The sequence below is a fragment of the Parus major genome, chromosome Z, assembly GCF_001522545.3.
Source record: "Parus major isolate Abel chromosome Z, Parus_major1.1, whole genome shotgun sequence".
Classification (NCBI taxonomy): domain Eukaryota; kingdom Metazoa; phylum Chordata; class Aves; order Passeriformes; family Paridae; genus Parus; species Parus major.
This window is the reverse complement of record NC_031799.1, coordinates 52,930,305-52,949,756: the sequence shown is the minus strand read 5'-3', so window position 1 is coordinate 52,949,756 and position 19,452 is coordinate 52,930,305. Positions and strand designations below refer to the sequence as shown.

The window sequence follows — 19,452 nt, the reverse complement described above, 5'->3', positions numbered from 1 at the left end:
AGAGGAGCTCTAAAGAGACATTTCTTTGGCTGCTGAATGCCCTGTATTTTCTCTCTTCACTAATCATGCATACTGTGCAATGTAGAGTTTGAACTGCTAAGCATAGTGTGATTCACTTTCTTATGTGGAAAAAAAAAAAAGCAGGACTGTTGCACTTCACATCAAAATCAATGAGTTTGTAACTGCTGGGACTTTTAATGATTGATGAGAGCTTTGGCATAGTTTCTGTTTGGAAAAGAGGGCTTTGAACTGGTGGATGAAATACCAAGAGGAGAGACTTACATAATGGGCCCATCTCCCCTAATCTCCTCACCAAAGAATACACAAGGAAGAAAAACAAGGAGTCCCTTGTAACTCTTGCAGTGACAAGCATCGCATTTAATGTATTCAGTTACTTATTAGTAGGCCAATATAAATCTAGCACAACAGTGTGCAAAGTCAGCAGGGGGTCTGAATCCTGATGTTATTTTTCCCACCACTGAATAAATGATCCCAACCACCAGCTTCAGAAGCTCATCCTCATTAGTATGTATGAAATGAGCGGAATAAGCACTGAGAGATTTATATTGTTCTGTATTCAATTTAATTAATAAGAGACGGTGCTGATTTCTGGAGGAAAGAAAGAGGCAGTGTCCATAGATTACTGTTCACCTTTCATTGTTCTTCATGATAAAAATCTATCGCAGCATGGCAGCCTTAAAAAGTAAACTCATCGTTTTCTAATCCTACTGACATTCATTAGCCAGACCTCTTAGCAACAGGCATATTATAATCTGCCACCATCACTAAGGTCACTGTAGAGTTCTCATTACAAGCCCTCTACTTAGAAGGTTTTACAACTCTGATGGAAAATTTAAGGATAACCAAGGGGTACTTTTTGCTGTAGTCTTGTCCACTTTTAAATTCTGGACAGGCCCAAACAAAAAAGAACATCCATATAAATGCCAAACAAAACAGAACAAAACCAACCAACCAAAAAAAAAAAAAAAAAAAAAAATAAACCCAAACAAAAAAACCCTAAATAAATAAACAAAACCCACAGCTACCTGTTGGTGTCAGACACTGGCCTGACAGCAATTAGTACAGGTAAAGTTACTGTGAAAACAGTTCCCAAGAGGCATGAATGATAAGTTCATTTAATTAGCATAAAGTAGATTGTGGGAAAAGGTGGGTTTTTTATGTCTTCTTTGACACATACAAAGACAATACCAAAATCTGGATTTGAGCTTAAAAATTGCTGTCTCACTACACTGAAGTCAGCTACAGTTTGGCTACTGATTCAAGTGAGACCAAGACTTGAACCAAACTTTACAGCTTAATGCCTGGGGGTCTTTTCTTATTCTATTTTACATTTATGGTCTTCTCAGTTTTCTGTTTTCACAGTTAGGAGTCATGGTTATTAACTGGTTAATGTTACCTATTTTGTCTTTTGAGTGATGCTCAGGTCCCAAGAAAGTCAGTGACAAAACTCCCAAAGATTTCTCTAAGTCCACTTCTTTTCCCCAAGAACTTCAACCCACATCAAACACAGCATGTTTATAAATATACTTTGATTTTTATTAATCTGAACACCAACTAAAAGATTTCAATTGAACACAGGCCCAAGCAAAAATTTAATACTCTAACATCATGTTTTATTTGTGTCTTTGACATAGTGTATAAGTAGATATTAAAATGCACATATGTTTTCTGCTGATTTTCTGTGAACAGTAATGCTTATTCCACACAGGGCTGAAAGTACTATCCAAGAAACATCCACAGGAAGTTCTTGCCAAAAGTGAGGGACAATGTTGTCTTCAGGACAGACCAAATAAAGAGTTTGTCACCAAGAATTTTGCTATAAATAATACCCTGGGCAACAACATGTTAATTTGTTTTTCAGCTAGTGGGAGTTTCACTACTGATGGCACATAAATGAGGATGCCTGTGGTTTATTGCATGCAAACTGATGTTTTCCTCCACATTTCTTTTTCTTTATACATAGTCCTGCATTTCTCCAACTATGAGGTATTCTTCATCTACTAAACTTCCACACATGCACTGGTAAGTACACTCTGAAAGACTGGTAAAAAGTTTGGTATGGTGGTTTACAGAAGGGATAGTGTTTTGAGTCAGAAATCAAATATGCATCTTCAAACAGTGGAAACCTCTTTTCACGGTGAGTTAAACAGAATTCTCCCAGCAGTCAGTTTCTGCATGGTCTCTTGTCCATTATGTTGAAACAGTGACTAATCTTCCAAATGGCTTTCTCACTCACTTCCTCTCAATTTTGTTGCACTAATATCAGGGCAGCAGAGTGACTGAAACTCAGTTAGGCAGGACTGGAATGTCCAGACTGTGATTTACCTAGAAGAGTCACAGTTGGGAGCAGCAGATAGGTAATGATTGCCAGGAATGAGCAAATACAGGAAGTCTCTGCTCTCCTCCCCTTGTTCCCTGTTAATAGTGCAGACTTTGCATTAGCAAATGCTTTTCAGCTCTAACAATCACCAGGAAACTCCAGATTACCACAAACCTAGAAAGAGGGAGGGAGGGAGGGGTTGCATCTCTCATGATCCTCATCAGATGGGCCAGAGGCTAACACATCTGCGCACAGTAAGAAACACCTAACTCTTCACCTACCTGCACGAGCTTCAGTGCAACTTCTTACTGAGTCAAACCCTTTTGAATACAAGCACCATTGGCAGAGTACAGATAATTATCTGGAAAAATGTAGACTACCAAATATCTCTCTAGAATTCTTTATTATTACTTTCCTCCATCCAACATAATACAAGAAAAAGCCAAAAGAGAGGCCTTCTACACCAGTTAATGGAACTAGAGCTAGAAACACCATCTGATCAATTTTCCACTTAGAAAAAGGGATTACAGACAAGCAGACAAAGGAAAATACACATTTCTGCTCTTTTTCCTTTATAGTATCTTTGCTAGACAGCATTCTCAGAAATCACCCAGGAGACCCCATCAACTCTCCACTGTAACCCATAAAAACCACACTACTCTACAAACTTGTGACTCATACCATGTTTTCCATTTGACTCAAGTAAATTTCTGCTCTTCTCTGTGAAGGACCAGGGACATTAAGTCAGCCTTGGTGAGGAAAGGTGCACAGGGAGGATGTGAGAGATGTTTCCTTTCACCTGCTGATTTCACCTTGCTAACAGCTGTGAGCCAAGAAGAGACCAAACTCCATCCAGCCCACCCATCAGATATGACGACTGTCAAGCTGCTGTCTTTCTAGACTGATCCCGTGTCCTGGAGCACTGTTATTTCCTGGCTATCCTGTGTCACTTTTTCCACACAGAATTTGGTCCAAGTAACTCATCAGGCTGTGTTAGGAGGTGACTGACACTGATGGAAACTGCTTTGCCAAAAGCAGGACAGTTTCTTCCCAAAGACTGTGTCGTGTCTTTCAACACATTTTCAGCCATTCTTGTGTATCTTAGCAGGCCATAATATGCTTGACATCAATTCCTCCTTTAGTAGCAAGTGTAAACCTAGAGCTACTCATTCTCTCATTTCTTCTTGTTTTAATTCAGTAATCTTCAAGGACTGAAGGATAAAACCTGACTAAAAAGATAATTTTCAATCAGCTGCTCAGTCGTCAAAATCAAACCAATCCCATTCTTCTTTCATTGCTTTATTTTATCTCGATAATTTTTTGCTGCACATAGAGATTATTTGCTTTCCATTCTCTTTGATACTCTTCCTATGCATCTCCTTCCCCCACCACTCCTCTCTGGTTTCCTTCCTTCTTGCTTGCAGCACAATCACAAATCTTCTCAGCTGGAGCTATCATCTAGACCCCTTCCATTTTATCCTGGCTCCTCTTTTCCCCTCTGTCCTTCTCCTCCCTCTTATTAGTTTGTCAGTTGCAAAGCCACTGACAGTCTTCTACCCACTGTCAACAATTTGAGGATTAAAAAAAACAAAAGCCAGCTGGATAAGAGTTAATGTTATGAAGTGTGTGTGTGTGTGTGTGTGTGTGTGTTGGGTAGGAGGATGGAATAAAGCCTCTTTATTTCCAATACTGAAACCATTAACAGTTTCTATTTGGTAATATTGTATTGCCTAGCAATTCCATTTACTGAGTGTTCTGTTAAGGGCTCAGTTCCGCTGAAGGGACACTGAAAGTAATGATTTTGATTTATTAAACTAACTACTTCTTTTTATTCAAAATTGGGTTTTCTCTTAGATTGGTGCTGTAATTTTGCATAAAACATTTTTATTATACTATTTACTTGTTTCAGCACTGTCTTTTCAATTATGATGATTTTACACTTAGTTACCCACATAGAAATGTTCATTTTTTTTTTGGGGAAGCCACTGCAATGTTTCACCTTGAACCCATTTGCCTACTGCAAGAACTTAGGCAAAGCTAAAAATAAATGTCTTTCTTCGCTGTTTTCCTTAAGTTCTTGATCCAGCCTTATTTTAAGGACTCCTGATGAGAACTGATTTACCAAAAGTAAACTATGAATTTAATATAACTGTTCAATCAAAATATATTCTACAAGTTTACAGAGAGTCTTTCAAAGACACACTACTTAATTTACTCTCAAGACAACTCAGTAGTTAGCATCAAACCTTAATCATACAGAGAGAAACAGCAGGTGAGAAAAACATTTTATTCTGTTCAGTTCCTCACTGTATTCAAAAAGGGTGCAACACCTAAGAACAATGTTGGAATAGCTGGTGGTGTGGATCTTCTGAAAGAGTGAACTAAAACCATAGAGCACAGTACTTGAAATTAAATCACCATGAAGTAACTGAGGAGCATGCTGTCTTCTCCCATAACAAAACGGAGGAGAAAGAAACCTTGAAAACTCTCTTCAGATGCTCTCTCTATAGTTTCTGATTAATTTTCCTCTCAGAGACTCTAACTACAAGAGACTAATGTGAGATCATCAATATCCAATGTGTGAAGAAATTAAGTTTCCCTTTATGGAAAATCCAATAGAGTTCAATAGCAAATAATTTTTCTAGTGACTTGAACTTAAGTGCCTATGGAATACAACAGATCAGTTATAATCCTGTTGTGGAGCTCTCCAGGCTAGTTAAAAATTACCATAAAATCCCTTCCTAGTGAAATTTTACAAAACAGATCTTAAGCAGGTGAAATAGTTACGGATGCACTACCATTAATAAGATTATGTTAAACAGGAGGATTTGGCCCATGTGTGTTTAGAGTAATTTGATAATGAATCACTGCAAATTTCTGTTGGTTTTAACAACTGTTAAATTCTACATCACTTTCCCATATTGATCTTACATGCTCTGTTGTTTTCTCTGTTTCTTTAATGGGGAGCCGCTCCCTTCACCATATGGTCCAGCCGCTATCCAGTTTTCTCTGCTTATTTCACCATCATGTAACACTCCTCTTCTGGGAGCTAGATGACACAGTGACATGCGAATGTTGCTCACAGTGCAACATGAATTTCTGCTGATTTTTCTGGCACAGTACAGTGGGAGCTGACCAGGGTGGCCTCCCGCATAAAACATCTGCTCTGCAGCCTTGTTTGCCATCCAAAATCCTCCATAGTTGTAAAGACCAACCTGCACAGAATTGGCACAGAGACACTCTGGGTTCCCAGCAGAGGCAAAACCTTCGCTGGTATTTCCAGTGAATATTACAAACTACTTCGCTGAACTTTAAATACTCTGGGTACTCCTTGTTGAGAATATCCCATGTCAACCTATAGTCATCTGAGTATCCACTTTGAAGATATTTGAAGAAAGTGATTAAAAAAAGCAAATCCATATATGCCATCCGGCAGTCTAAAAGCGTGGCACTTCTGGTAAGGTCCTTATTTACTTACTTTGCAAGGATTCGCCAACCATTAAAAATCACGTTCATAGAGGAAATTCATTATTCTTAATTTCATTTTACATAATCAGAAAGAGCCGTAAAATGTCTAGCATTCATACCTTTAAACTAGGAGCCTGACTCTGCATGAGTTAATTGGGCAAAAGACCTATTGCCACTTTACACTAAGAGGCTGAGAATTGGGTCTCTGCTGATTTTTCTAAGTCTTGTTTCCTTTAGCTGCACTAAGTACAGCTACAAGCTGAAAAAAAAACTCCCCACTTTCAAACCCCCACCACATTTTCAGAGTACAGCCAAGTTTGATAAATTTCCCTGAAGTGGTTAAAAGAAAGATCTTATTTTTCTCTGTGTAGGAGTAATTACTTTGCCAGGCATTCAATAATCTTGTCTTGACACAAATCATATTTGCAGTTTGATGAGATTTTGTAGGAGAATAGATTGTGAGGAATTAGGAATGGGGCTGCGGCCGAGCCTCATCCCTAATAGGGTGCAGCTGTGTAAGACAGGTAACCACCACTGATGGAAAAGAATCATGGAATGCTGATTTGTATTGACCAATCACAAAAGAGTAAAAGGAGATGTGGGTGTTATGCATGTGGAGAAACAGGGTATAAAAGGTTGTACAGGGAATAACAAAGTGCTGATTCTTGAAACTATTCTCAGTGTCAGTCATGTGTCCTCCATCAAGATTTCAGTATTGCTATAAGATTAAAGAAGTCAACAATTTATCTCAAGATGTGCCTGCACTCATCATTTTGTTTTTATTTGCAGTGAAATGTACCTCCACGGGTAAAAGCATCTCAACTGATGCCCAAGTAGGAGAAAAGAAAAAGGAGTATAAGCCCTCCTAAGATTACAGCCTTTAAGAGCCTCATGGACATCAAAACTATTTTATACCTTCTTTGGGGCAAAACCCCCTAGTATTTCCCAGACAGCTTTCAAAGTCCTCAGCTGTGCCATTTGTGTTGTTTCTTGACATGGTAAAACACTGCTGCATTTTGAGCTTTTGAAAGAGTGGCAAGAAAAACTGAATCTAACAGTTAGCTGGAATTGGGGAATGTTGCATGTATTGTATATGTGTTGAATGTTCTGGAGTAGGAAGGCAATGAATGGGGACGAACTTATCAAGGTGCCATTGCACTCCTGCAATTTATCCCAGCTCCTGAGAGCTGTATCTAACAGGTTGCTGTTCCTACAATCACATGGCTCTGGGAAGATAGTACAGTAGAAAATATATACTATAAAATGTGGGGCACAGCACACAAATTAGCACTGAACTTTGTACATGCCAACTGAAAGAAGCAGCTGCTGCCACAGAAGGAGATACAAATGCCCTTCCCCCATACAGGCCAGGTGTCTCACAAATATATTTCACATGGGATTAGGAAGGAGGAGTACCAGTAACATTTTCACTCAAACAAAAGTAAAATTTTTGGTAAGTACCTACTTTGGAAGGAGTTGGAGAAGTTCTCTATAGCCTGTGTAAATTTTTCAGATCAGGATTTTAAAATGCACAGCTCCATGGAGACCTCTCCAAGAATTCCTGACTGGAAAACCCACCGCTCTCTACTGCTGCAGCTGCCAAAAAGACAGTGAAAAAAAATATGTCTTTTCCCATCCATAAGGATAATAATTCCCTTCCCCAAGCCCGTGTGAGTAGCCCACAATTGTTAACTAGTCTAGGCAAAACAAGTAAGATTGTGTCTGTTTTCAGAAAGTCTGACAGCATGAAGAATTGAGATTGACATTAAAGTTCCACAAAAATAGACTAAAAAGCTTGGTGGGAGAGAAAAGATCAGGAGAGCAGTTCATTGGATTGAGTACTGAGTGAGAAAGGGAACAGGGAGTCAGGTAAAAATGACGGTGGGCTTTCAAGCCATGAAGGCACTTCAGAGTTTGTAAAGCAAAACAAGAGGTAATGAAGGAAAGAAGACCTGGGTGTCATTTTGGCAGAGGGCTAAATGAAAAAGGGCTACAGTGCATGAGTTAAATGAAGTTAGGCAGCAAAGGATTGGAAATTAAAGATGGGGGAAAAATGATGAATGAAAAATATTTTTGTAAAAACACAAAATATGAAACTTCTAGTAACTGATGCTTTAGCTAGCACCAGTATCTGGAAAATAGGATTTTTTTTTTAGTGTTGCTTCTTCCAGAACTTTCATTGTATAAAAATCTGGTCTGTATTTTTCAAAAGCCTAAATATAGGAGGGGAAAATATTCACTGTCAGAGAGCCTTTTTTGATTAACTAAGAAATGCAATGGTAAAATAAACCATTCAGTATTGCGGAAATATTTGTGAAGTATCTGAAGCACAGAGTAATGACCAAATCTATATCTGCTCCCAGTTCAAACCCACAACAAAGTTGATGGCAGTTTTGAACACCTCAAAATGTATGCAGTGATTGAACATAATATAATGATCAAATGTCAGCCTTAGCTACTGTGAAATGGGTATTCCCCGCAAGACCTGACTATGTTCAGTCTGTGTTCTCATTTTCTTACAGTGGAAGAAGTACCGTGATGTGTTCAAGGGCCTCTTTGTGAAAATGGGGTAAGGGGTCTTGGCAAATCAAGGTACATTCATCTGGTTTACCCTCCTGACACATGCTTGGGTACCCAGAAATTATTTGTACCAGTTGAGTTTCTCTGATTGCTTTCAGATCTAGGAGAAGTTTGTTTCACTAAAATTTATCTGTCTCCAGCAATTACTCTGGTTCAGAACTCACTTCTGTTTTAGATTTTGAGGGAAAGAAACAAAGAAGGAAAATATATATTAGGTCTTGGTTCCTTTAGTCATAAAATTACCCTAAGTATACATTCAGTTTAAGCTGTCGGAAAGGAAAGAAGAAACATTTTCTTAATACAGATGAATATTTTCCCTTGTAATCTAACAACTGGAAATTGAATGGATGTGTGGTTAATTTTAGAACCCAAATCAAATACAGAACCAAAACCAGTCTCTTAGAGTCCTTTCATTATCTGAAAATAAAAGGCAGAAAAAAAAACCAGCTGTCATAAACAAGTAATTATTTTAATTTTAATGCCACACTTCTTGACCTGACAGCAATTCTAGTCGCACTCTGTCCTTTCACTTATCTGGTTAGGGGAAAAAAAAGTATAAATCATGTTAAAGCAATTGCTCATGTAAATTAACCCCCTGGAAACAAGATACCTTCGCGCTGAAACAACTAGAGGCTCTCCTTGCAGCCTTAACTCCGGTGAGATCTAGAGGATGGAAATCACAGTTAAAACTCATGAGGAATCGCATGCCGCTGTCGAAGAAACGAGCACGCGGATCTCCACCTCACCGACTTTGAGCTATTTCTCAGGGTTTACAGTGTTAGCCCGCTCCCGCAGTCTGTCCGTCACAGCCCCGATGCTTTGAGAGGTCAGCGGGGCGCGGGAGAAGTGGGGGCCGGGCAGAGCGGGAAGCACGAGGGCGCGGAGGGCCAGATTCAGGGGCCAGTGACTCGGGCCCCCGACGGGACGTCGGCGGGCAGGGGCCGAGCGCCTCGGCGGGGTGTACCGGCGCGGCGGAGCCTCCGCGCCTCCCGCCGGGGGGACGCAGTGCCGAGAGCGCGGCGGCTGGGGAGCGCTGCCCGGCGCGGCCCCCGCACCGCCCGGCCGCCGGGCCGGGGGGATTACTGCCGGCGGCAGCGGCGGGGGGCCTCGGCGCGGGGACGAGGAGAGGGAGGATTAATGTATTAGCGCCGCTTGCTCCTGCTCCCGGCTGGATCGGATCCGAGACAGGGATTAGCGCAGCCAGCGACCACCGAGGCGGGACTGAGACGGTGGGAAGAGGGAAAAGGCGACAAGCGGACGGCCAGCCGCCAGCTGCGGCCCCCGTCCCCGCTCCCCCCAACCGGGGATGCGCCCAAGGGAGTACAGCCCGGCCCGGCCCCGTACGACGGGCTTCGCTGCCGCTCCGGATCCCGCGGAGAAGCGGCGAGTCCTTCGGGGGCCTGCAGCCGGCTGCCCGTGTCCCGCACTGTGCTCCCGTCGCTGCCGCGGGCGTCTCCCCGCCCCTCGCCGCCTCTCCGCGCACCGCCAGCGCGCAGTCACCGTGATGGTTGGAGGCGGCGACAGCTCGGAGGCGACGGGCGAGGGCCGGGGCCGGCGAGTCCCCTCCGCAGACACCTGCTCGATGGTGTCGCTGGCGGCAGCGCCGCCGACAGCCAGCCCCCGAGCGCCGCGCAGCCGCCCCCCACCGCCCCGCCGAGGGTCCCTCACGCCTCGCCCCGCCTCAGGCCCGCCCCCGGGGCCCGCCCACCGCGGGCGGGGCGGGGCTGCTGCGCGCGTGCCCCGCCCGTGGCGGCGGGAGGGGCGGGGCGGGGCGAGGAGCGGGGCGCGCCCGCCCGTCCGCCCGCCCGCCGCGCTCCAGTCCGGGCTTTGTCTCCGCCTCCGCCGGCCGAGCCGCGTCCCGGGGACAGCGGGCGGGCGGCGGGAGACGGAGCGGCAGCGGCGGGAGAGCGGCGGGAGACAGGGAGAGGGACAGAGAGAGAGAGAGAGAGAGAGAGAGGGGCAGCGGCTCCCACGTCCTCGCCGCGCACAGTCCAATGCCCGGCAGCTCGAGGCGAGCAGCGACTACGCTTTCCTGCCGTGGCACAGCGAGTGCTTCCAGCCTCGGAGTTTTCCTGAAGCAGCCGTCACACCGGGAGCACTTTTGGTAGAAAGGGACCAGGAGACCCCGAAATGACTTACCTCCCGAGACTCGACTGAAGGGGACTTACTGGAGTGGAACCGTAGTGGAATTTGGGTCTGGAGAGGAGTTGCTAACGCGGTTGTTTTTTGGGTTTTTTTTCCTTTTTTCTTTTTTTTCTTTTTTTTTTTCTTTTTTAATTCTTCTCTCTGATCAGTCCCCTCTTCGCCCATCACTGGAAATGAACAAATTGCGTTTGCAATTCAGAAAGTAGAAATACTAAGTATACCATCCCCCAGGAAGCACACATGTAGTAATGACAAAGGATTGCAAAGGAGAGAGTGGCTCCAGTTTCCCAGAGAGATCCCCTAAAATGGATTACTAAATGGGACACTACATCAGCTAGTTGTCCTCTAGCTGCTCAGATACATGCACCGAAAAGGTACAGTACTCCCCTGTCCATACCCTACCTTATGTTTTGGGATTTGCGTGGAAGGGAAGGCTCCCGGATCGCCCGGCAGGCTCGGAAGGAGCGAGGGTGGTGTGTGGTTTGAGACGGGCTGCTGCCTTCTGTCTCGACATCGTTTGCAGCGCCTAGGGAGGAGGAGAGCCGCCCGCAAGTGCACACGCTGCGCTCGCTGTTGTCACTTTCCCGGCATCTCGTGGCTTCGTCTTTCTTTTCCCTTTTTTATTTGGCCACTCTTTTTCTTCCCCTCACCCCCAATTGCCTAACATGTTATCCTCCCTCCCCTAGCCCTTGGCACGGCTTGCATGCGCCGTGTTGGGGCTCCTCGCATCCCATCCCCGAACGCTTACTGGCAAGGGGTCTCCCGGGCACCGTGGGGAGCCGGGCGGCCGCGGGACGCCGGGGCCGGGGCCTCTGGGCATCGTGTGGGGCTGGGTGGTGGGGTCTTTGTTACAAGAACTATGTGGGCGCTCCGTGTAGAGGCGTAACACCGCCGTCTCTGCTGTTCCCGCTGTGTGCTTGGGTCGCGACCGATGTATTCATTTATTGGTTGTTGGTTTTTTGTTTTTTTTTTTTTCCCGAGGCTGGCGCTGGTTTTTGGGGGAAGTGGCCGGGAATCGAGGCAACTTCTTCCGTGGAGCAGCCCTAGGCGCAGCCGCGGGCTTTGTTCGCGATCGTGGGCTGGGGCCGCGGGCTCACCTCCCCGCCCGCTCCCCATGGACTGTGGCCGCCTTCTCCTCGCCCTGGCCCCGGCCAAGGTGGACAGCCGGCTGCCCTCCCTCAGCCCCGCCAAGGGTGGCTCTGGGGTAGGGATGCTCCCCGCCCCTTTCTGCCGGGCGTCTCAAGCGTCTTCCCCGCGGGCCGGTGTCTATGCCGAGCCTCTTTTCCTTGGCTGGGGGAGCGCAGGCAGACGGGCTGAGGAAGGCCGGTCCCCTCGGTGGCCCTCCGGCCGGCGGGAAGCCGTGCGAGGCAGCGCAACTCTTCCTTGTCCCTCCGCCCAGCGCTCGCCCTGTCTATCCTTCAGCCCCTCTCCGCCCTCGGGCTCCGGGCCAAATGGGAGAAACGGTGGAAAAGAGAAAGTTTTCTTAATGGCGAGTAACAAGGCCTTCCAGGAGGGGCTGCGGGCTGGCGAAGCGGCGCCCCGCGAACGCCGCACGCCGCCGCGGACCGCTGGGGCCAGCGGCGGGGTGCCGGGCGGGTACCGGGAGCGGGGCTCCTTCGTGCCGCAGAAGCTGAGGTGGGGAGGGGTGCCGAGCAGGGAACAGGGTGATGCTGAGCGGAAGGGATGCTGAGCAGGGAAGGCATTTCACCCTGCACGCACACACCCTGTCCCCTTATCTGCACGGGCAGGGAAGGCTCCCAGCTGAGGGCAGCTGAGGGAGGCTGTGCCTCCGTCTGAGTTACGGCGCCGAGGCACGGGGGTGGCGGTGGGGGCTCGGGCAGCCCCTGGGGCGGCCGAGGGTCAGCACCGCCCCTCGCTCCGCCGCCAGGGAGGGCAGTGAGAAGTTTGGGTCTCCATCAGGCGTGAAGAAAGTACCTGCTTCTTGCGAGGGCTCGGCCGTCCCACCGCCCCTTTCTTCGTGCCTGACTGCCTGGCTGTCCAAGGGGGGCGGTCCCGGGGGTGGACCGGACAGCGTGCGGATAGAGGGCTGACGGGGGCAGCGGGGATGAGGCTGAGGCTGCAGCCTGGCCAGTTGCAGTGGAGATGCCCTTCTGTCGCTACCGCCTCTGTCCTGCTTGGCTCATCCCAGGGTGAGTCGCAAGGCAGTAACTGCTGGATTTCCCTTAAGCAAATCTATCTCTGTCTTTTTCTAGCTTTGGCCGCTTGCTCAGGGGATAATTTGTTCTCCTGTTCCTCTCCCGAGCTAATTGCCGCTTTAGAAGTTTGTAAACATGCACGTTTGTGCCAGCGTCTGTGCAGCACGGATGTTTAGCTGCTGCAGAAAATTATTTCACTGATGGAACACCAAAAATTAAAGGCTTTAGTTAGCTGTGTGATAAACCGCAAAAGATAGTAATTCCTTGCGCTGCAAGCAAGGTGGATGCTTCATTTTCTAAAGACGCACACACAGGATGCCGATGTTGTAAATAACGAAGTGCTAAGTGTCCACAACCATTTTCTCTCACAGGGCTACGTGAAGTGGCTTATTATTTGACACAGATTCTGCTAACTTGTTTTGTACCATCCAGCAACGATATAATTACTAACATGACCTCAAAGATAGTAGTTAAAGGTGTGGTTTTCCCCACTGTCTTTGCAACAATTAATTCAGTGACTGCTTTTGGTTTGCATTCATTTAATTTAAGTGTCATCCAGTAAACCATTCTCATCCAAGTATTCTTTACTTGGTGATTAAATCTTTTGACATCAGTATGACAAAGTCCATTGCAGTCAGGCTCTTTTGATTCAAAATTCAATTCTAAAAAGTCACTTGAGATTTTGTAGCTTTCTCTCAAAGTAAGAGATTTGTGGAGTAAATCCATAAACAGATTCTTATGGAGGTAAGATTTATGCAGCTGTTATCATGTTCAGGGTTTCCTTTGCCATTTTTTTCAGATTAGAAACACAAAATGATCTTGCTGTGGTTGGCTTTTTTTATATTATTAATTTTTATTTTTTTAAAAAATGAGACTGTTCTAGTGTATTGTGAGGAAATTCAAGTCTGCTCCAGCAAATTATTTCTTCATGGAATTGCCTTGATCATGGTTGAAAGCAAGTACGTGATTCCATAGGATCAGCAGGGTTTGTCACTATTAAAGAAGTACAGTTGCCAAGGTGTTCCACCATCTAGGGTATCCCTTTATCTATTAGGAGCCTGGTTTTAATATGGTAGCTTCTCATAAGTTACAAGATGGAGAGAACTAACTCTCTTTAAAGCCAAATAATTTCATATGCATAAAAAAGTTGATTTCTGTTCTTCAGCGCTCTTCACTGGAGAAAATCTCTGGTATTCATGAAGCTTAGTTCAGGAGCAGCTCATTCAGATAACATTTCTACCTAAATGCTAAAATTTAAAACAGTAAGTAATACTGATAGTAAGTACTACTGTAATGTATATTTGCAACATTTGCTTTTCATGTACTAGGCACCAAACGCTTGAAGAGTGAGTGAATGCTTTCAGGGACTACAAAGCAGGTAGTCACAGATGTTCTGTGTGTTCTGTTAGTCTTGAAAACTGTACATTCTTACTTAATGGCAAACCAACCTTATCTACTGAACTCATACTACTTGAATCAAAAAATAATTGGGCACTGACATCTATGAGGAAGATGGCTAGTTAACATTTCTAGCTGCTTGAAGATCAAAGTGAGTATTAGCCATAGTCCCTTCTTTGCCTTTGCAAATAGAAGATTTCAGTTACCGGTGTTTAAGACTGAAGAAGGAGGTGGATCAGGTTAAGAACCTGGAGTTGCCTTCATTAAATTTTTGAAAGGAATTTAAGAAAACAAAAAAAAAAAAAAAAAAAAAAAAAAGAGAAAAAAAGGGAAGGACAGAGATCAAATTAATGACCTGTGAGAAATTCAGACTAGAATTGTTTGCATTAGAATGGAAGTAGGTGATTGTGAACTTGCTTGTGCGTGTTTTGTGAAGGGAAGGAGAAATTTGTCATCTTGTTTTGAAGAGCCATACACAAATACACATGAAAGGGGCTCACACGGTTTACAGCAGGGGAGGCATAAAATGTTTTAGGATTAAATTGACCTGAGCTAATACATGTCTCACATCCAGCTTGTTTGCAGGAACACATTGTTATACTACTGAAATAAATGCTTTGTGCATAGTACCTGATTTCCATACACTATAGCAGAGTGCTGAAAAAAACCAAGCCAGTAAATTCTGGAAAACAACCCTGAATTTATATTGGATGCAGCATGTGCTCGAGAAGTTGAAATGTACTAAACCAGAAGTTTTCACTATCCTAATTTGATACAGATGCTGCAGTATTTGACCTCCTACTGTTCATTTATTGATGAAGTAAATATTTAGCCCTCCCCTTTTGCAGTCTCATTTACCCAAGTTAGCTTTGCTGACCCAGGAAGGCCTTGCCTGCTGGAGTAATTTTCTGAGAGTAAACGCAGTTGGCTGAAATATTACTTATATGTGACTTTTTTTTTGTGTTTAAACCCCTAACTGAAAATACTGTTCTCTGCTGGGAATCAATACTTGCTAAGGACCTGAAACTATCCTGTGAGTACATTTGGTCTGGACTGATCCTTAATGTTAAGTCAGACCTAGATCTGTGTGTCATGGAGCAAGTCACATCCAACACATTGTGACAAGCTTTGTTTGACAGGGCAACAGAAAAATGAGTGATAAGTAATGCTTTTTACTGGCAACCACTTGAGCATTTTATGCTCACAAATTCTGTGTATCAGGATTATTCTTAGGTGGGTGAGACATTTTGGCAGTAAGATAGAAGTCAGTAGCAGAGAGTCTGCTGACCAACAGCATACAGCAGCCATGAACAGTGTTATAATGCAGAAGTGAGCAGCTAGGGGAAGGCCTGGACCTGAGCCTGACAGATCTCTAAAGGAGTATTTTTATTTTTGGCATGTTGCACCAGTCCTCCTGAGTGAGGAACGGCTTAGATGTGCATAGGGTCTGTGAAGATAAAAGTGGACTACTCCAGTTCAAGCACAAACCTGGCAGAGCAGAGTTTGTATGTCGCTATTTTCTTTATGTGCTCTGTTACCCATGGCCATGGAAATAACTGAGTGTTTATGTTTCTGCAGTGTTAAGAGATCTCTAATTATCCATGGTGAGGGTTGCTTTGGTTTTGGGTCTTGATTGCAACACATCAATATGGCAGCACATGCCCAAGGCACAGCTTTAGGTTTTAAAGGGAAGAGTGCCACCTACCGTGTTATAATTTTAGGTATCACAGCTCCTGTGTGTCTTGTGGAGCTCGCAAGCTTCTTGTTTGCCTATTTTGTTTTAGCCTCCGGAAGATGTGAAAGGATTCAAAACTAAATGTGGTATGGGAACGGAGGGAGAGAAAAAACAGAAAAGAAGTACAAAATTAGGGTATTCTGGAAGTCTTAGGAAGGGTTCTTTGAAAGACAGGCATACCTAGAAACATTCACAGTTTCTGTCATTTCTTATAAAGGCTGCTAGCTCTGGAAATAGGGAAGGGGATATGAGATATATGCTCCCCCCATAAAATAATCATGCCCTCAGCTTTCATGCATCAAATGAATATAAATTTCAGGTCTATGCCCTCTGAAATCTAAAGTTTAATTCTGGCTGTAGTTTAATAAAAAAGAGTAGAATTCACCTAAACAGAAAAAAAACCAAAACAGAAACAAACAAACAAAAAAAACCCCAAAACAGCAAACCAGCTTTCAGAAAAGAAGGAAGGTGAGAAAAATCCTGGATTAATTTTCCTGTAATTTGCTGCAAAATCTCATGAAGTTCTTCCTAGCATAGAACTGTAGTTGTTTATCAGCCCAAAGGAGGGGCGTAATATGCTTGATGTGAATACAGAGTCTTTTTTGTAAGAAAGAAGTTTTTCCCTATGCACCAGAGTGGGGGAAATTTCTTTAGTGGCTGAAATAGAGATGTAAAATAAAGTAGATAAACCAGCTATTAACAGAACTGCCAGTTGCTGTATCTCTAGAGTGAAGACATATGGTAATTCACTACATTCAGTGATGACCTTTCTTTTAAAAATATTGTTAATAATAGGCACTTCTATGTAAAGTATTTATATAACATACTTGAAATTCATGTATCGTGGACTGCTCCATACCAATTTTGTTAGTGGCAGGTTTTTGGTTTGTTTTGTTGTTATTTTTTTTAGCTACTGACAAAACGGCTACTGAGGAGCTTCCTACAGCGATACACTTTGGCAATATGCCTTCAGTTCTGAAGTTGTTTCCAGGGGCAGGTCCACAGCATTGCTGCACCTCTCTGACAGGGCAGCATGGGCCCTGTTCTCAGGATGCCTTTGGCATCATCTTCCTCACCCTTCCCAGGAAGAGCCATGCCTTAACTGCAGCATTACACCCTTTCAATAAAGCAGGCAAAGAAAAGAGCATTCCTGTGTTCTTGTGATCTCTGTGACCAGTTGTCTTTGCTGAAAACCTAATGCTTATAGAAGTGGAAGGAAATAAACAATATTTTTGTCATGCCTTTTCACTTCAGTCTGAGAACATCTAGTTGGATGAAGACTACTCTACTAGTACTTTTACTGGTGATAATAGCAGAAGTTTCATTATGTGCTTAAAAAGAAAAGGTATTCTTAACTGTAATTGATTTTGCAATGACCCTGATAGACTCAGGACCTTCTAATAACACAAATGTTTAGAGTATGTAACAGATATGGTCAGGTGTTCCAGTTCAGTAGATGGAAAAAATACTCTCCCGTAGCAATTCGCAACACAATGGGAAAAACTGTGTCCAACTTGACTGCAGCAAACATTATTTCTACTTTCTTATCTATGGCTGCTCAGTTTCATTCTGATGTTCTATATATTGAGTATTCTTCATATGGCTTTCATACTTGAATAGAAAATTTCCTATGTTGCTCCCTTCACCATTGTTCATGAACATTTATCCATTACTTGCTCTTGAGGCAGCCATTCATTGAAATGTTAATGGGATTTTGAACAGTTTATAGTTCCATAGGGGTTTTTTGTTTGGGTTTTTTTTTGTGGGTTTTTCTTTTTTATCTGCAGAAAAAAAATGTGGTTTTGTTGATGCCTTTCAAAATCTACTTTTTCTTGGTAGATTGAGATGGATTCTATGCTAATTCCTCCTGCATTCCTGAATTATGGCCTAACCAGGCACTGTCGCTGGGATCTTCATCTATTAATCATGGAAGCTGCTTTCTTATTCGGTTGCCATAGTTTCAGTGCCTCAGATAGTGTTGGGGTGCCTTGGGAAAGGCTTACGATACATTCGGACTTGCAAGCCTTGCAGTTATTTTGGCAGTAGAAGAACTCTGAAGGATCAGAGAACAGCATCCAACATTATTCAGAGTTGGATTAAAAGCGGAAACTTCTGGATATGTCTCTCTGGACCTTGTTATGTGAATGTCCAGCTGATATTTACTCCCAAGATTTGCTTTTTGGTTTGTCTTGCTGGTAAAAACGTACACATCACAGACTAATGGTTACCTTTATCCATTGCAAGAACAAAAAAGGCTAGGCTTGTCATTAGTTTTTCTGATAAATGGTTGGGTAAATTAGGGCATTTAGGGTTTCCTAAGCAATCCAGGTAATTTGTTTCACATTGCCTTTCAACCCAGCTACATATGGTATGATACCACGTTTGAGATGGAATGTTTATTGCTACCTTAAATTTAATAAGACAATAAGAACCTTTTTGTTAGCTGCAGAGCAGCTTGAATTACCAGTAGAAAAGAGGAAATTAACATTTTTCAGACAGAACTAAAGCTCTTTCAGTGCTGTGTTTGCACTGGCAGTATTTTTTCAATGATGTTTCAATATTTGTTCATAAACTCAGCATTAAAACATACATACTTTCAGAAATGAGCTGTGAGATGTCAGAAATAGCTTTTTTGATTAATGAGAAAAATGGTAGAGTAGTAAATACGTCTAACAGGCAAGTAGCTGAAAGACTGACTTGTCAATGTAGTGCTATCAATTGATTTGTCTGTCATGCATAATATAAAATGATGCAAAACCATATCTCAGTAAACAAATAATGGTTTCCTTTTTCTTTTCCCATTGAGAAGAAATCTTCATCACTTCTATGTAATCAGTAGTAAGCCACATGCTTGACCAGATATTTAAATCCCAATTCTTTTGCATTTTACAGTGTGTCCAGAATGGTGTGATATCCCTCCAGTTCTAATCAAGAAATTTGAGTCTAGTGCTGAAAAACTTGCTAAGTATCTTCTGTTTTACCAAAAAAAACCCAACCAAACAAAAAAAAAAAAGCCAGTCTTGACTATTCAAATCAGTCAAAATATAATGTTAAAACTATGTACAACTGAGAATAAAGAATTCAGCATAATTGGAATTAATCAGGAAAATAGCCACTTTTTTGTTTTCTTATGGTTAGTTTGCAATCAAAGATTAGTTTGAAAGCTTCACCTTGGGACTTTACCTCCCAATCTTGTCAATTTTTTAAGTGAGATCAACAAGCAGATTGAGAACATGTGCCCATTATATGTAATCCTCAGGAGCACTACGAACTCAGCAAATGAAGTCCAAGAATTTGACAGGAATTTCAAAGTTTCATTTGTTGGTAGATGCACACAAAATCTGTATTTGTAATTTTATACTTTCACATAATATGGAATTTTCTGGTTTACAATCTTCTGGATCTCTGTTGTATACACATATTTTGCATAAAATTAATCCCACTCTTTTTCTTGGTAAACTCAGAATCTGTCAGTCTCAAGTAGACTGACAGAATCACATGCCTCCATCGTTTTATATTTCCCTTTGGAAGAGAGGTAGTGATAGAATAAGAGAATTGTAACAGTGAGGAAATATCTTGGATCAGAACCTGTAGACGTAGAAATTCTGTTGTGTTTTTTTCCCTCAGAA

General features: G+C 43.3%; 1 protein-coding gene across 5 annotated transcripts in view; it reads left to right on the top strand.

Moving 5' to 3' along the window:
• Nucleotides 1-10,266: 10,266 nt before the first annotated feature.
• Nucleotides 10,267-19,452, top strand: part of SEMA6A (semaphorin 6A) — a 126,453-nt gene continuing 117,267 nt past the window's right edge. For 2 of the 5 annotated variants that reach the window (XM_015652527.3, XM_015652526.3), the window contains exon 1: nt 10,271-10,908. The gene's annotated coding sequence lies outside the window, so the exon portion shown is untranslated. Of the gene's footprint in view, nt 10,909-12,620; nt 12,685-19,452 lie in introns of those variants that run through there. The other 3 variants (XM_015652530.3, XM_015652528.3, XM_033520306.1) reach the window with 3 other exon arrangements.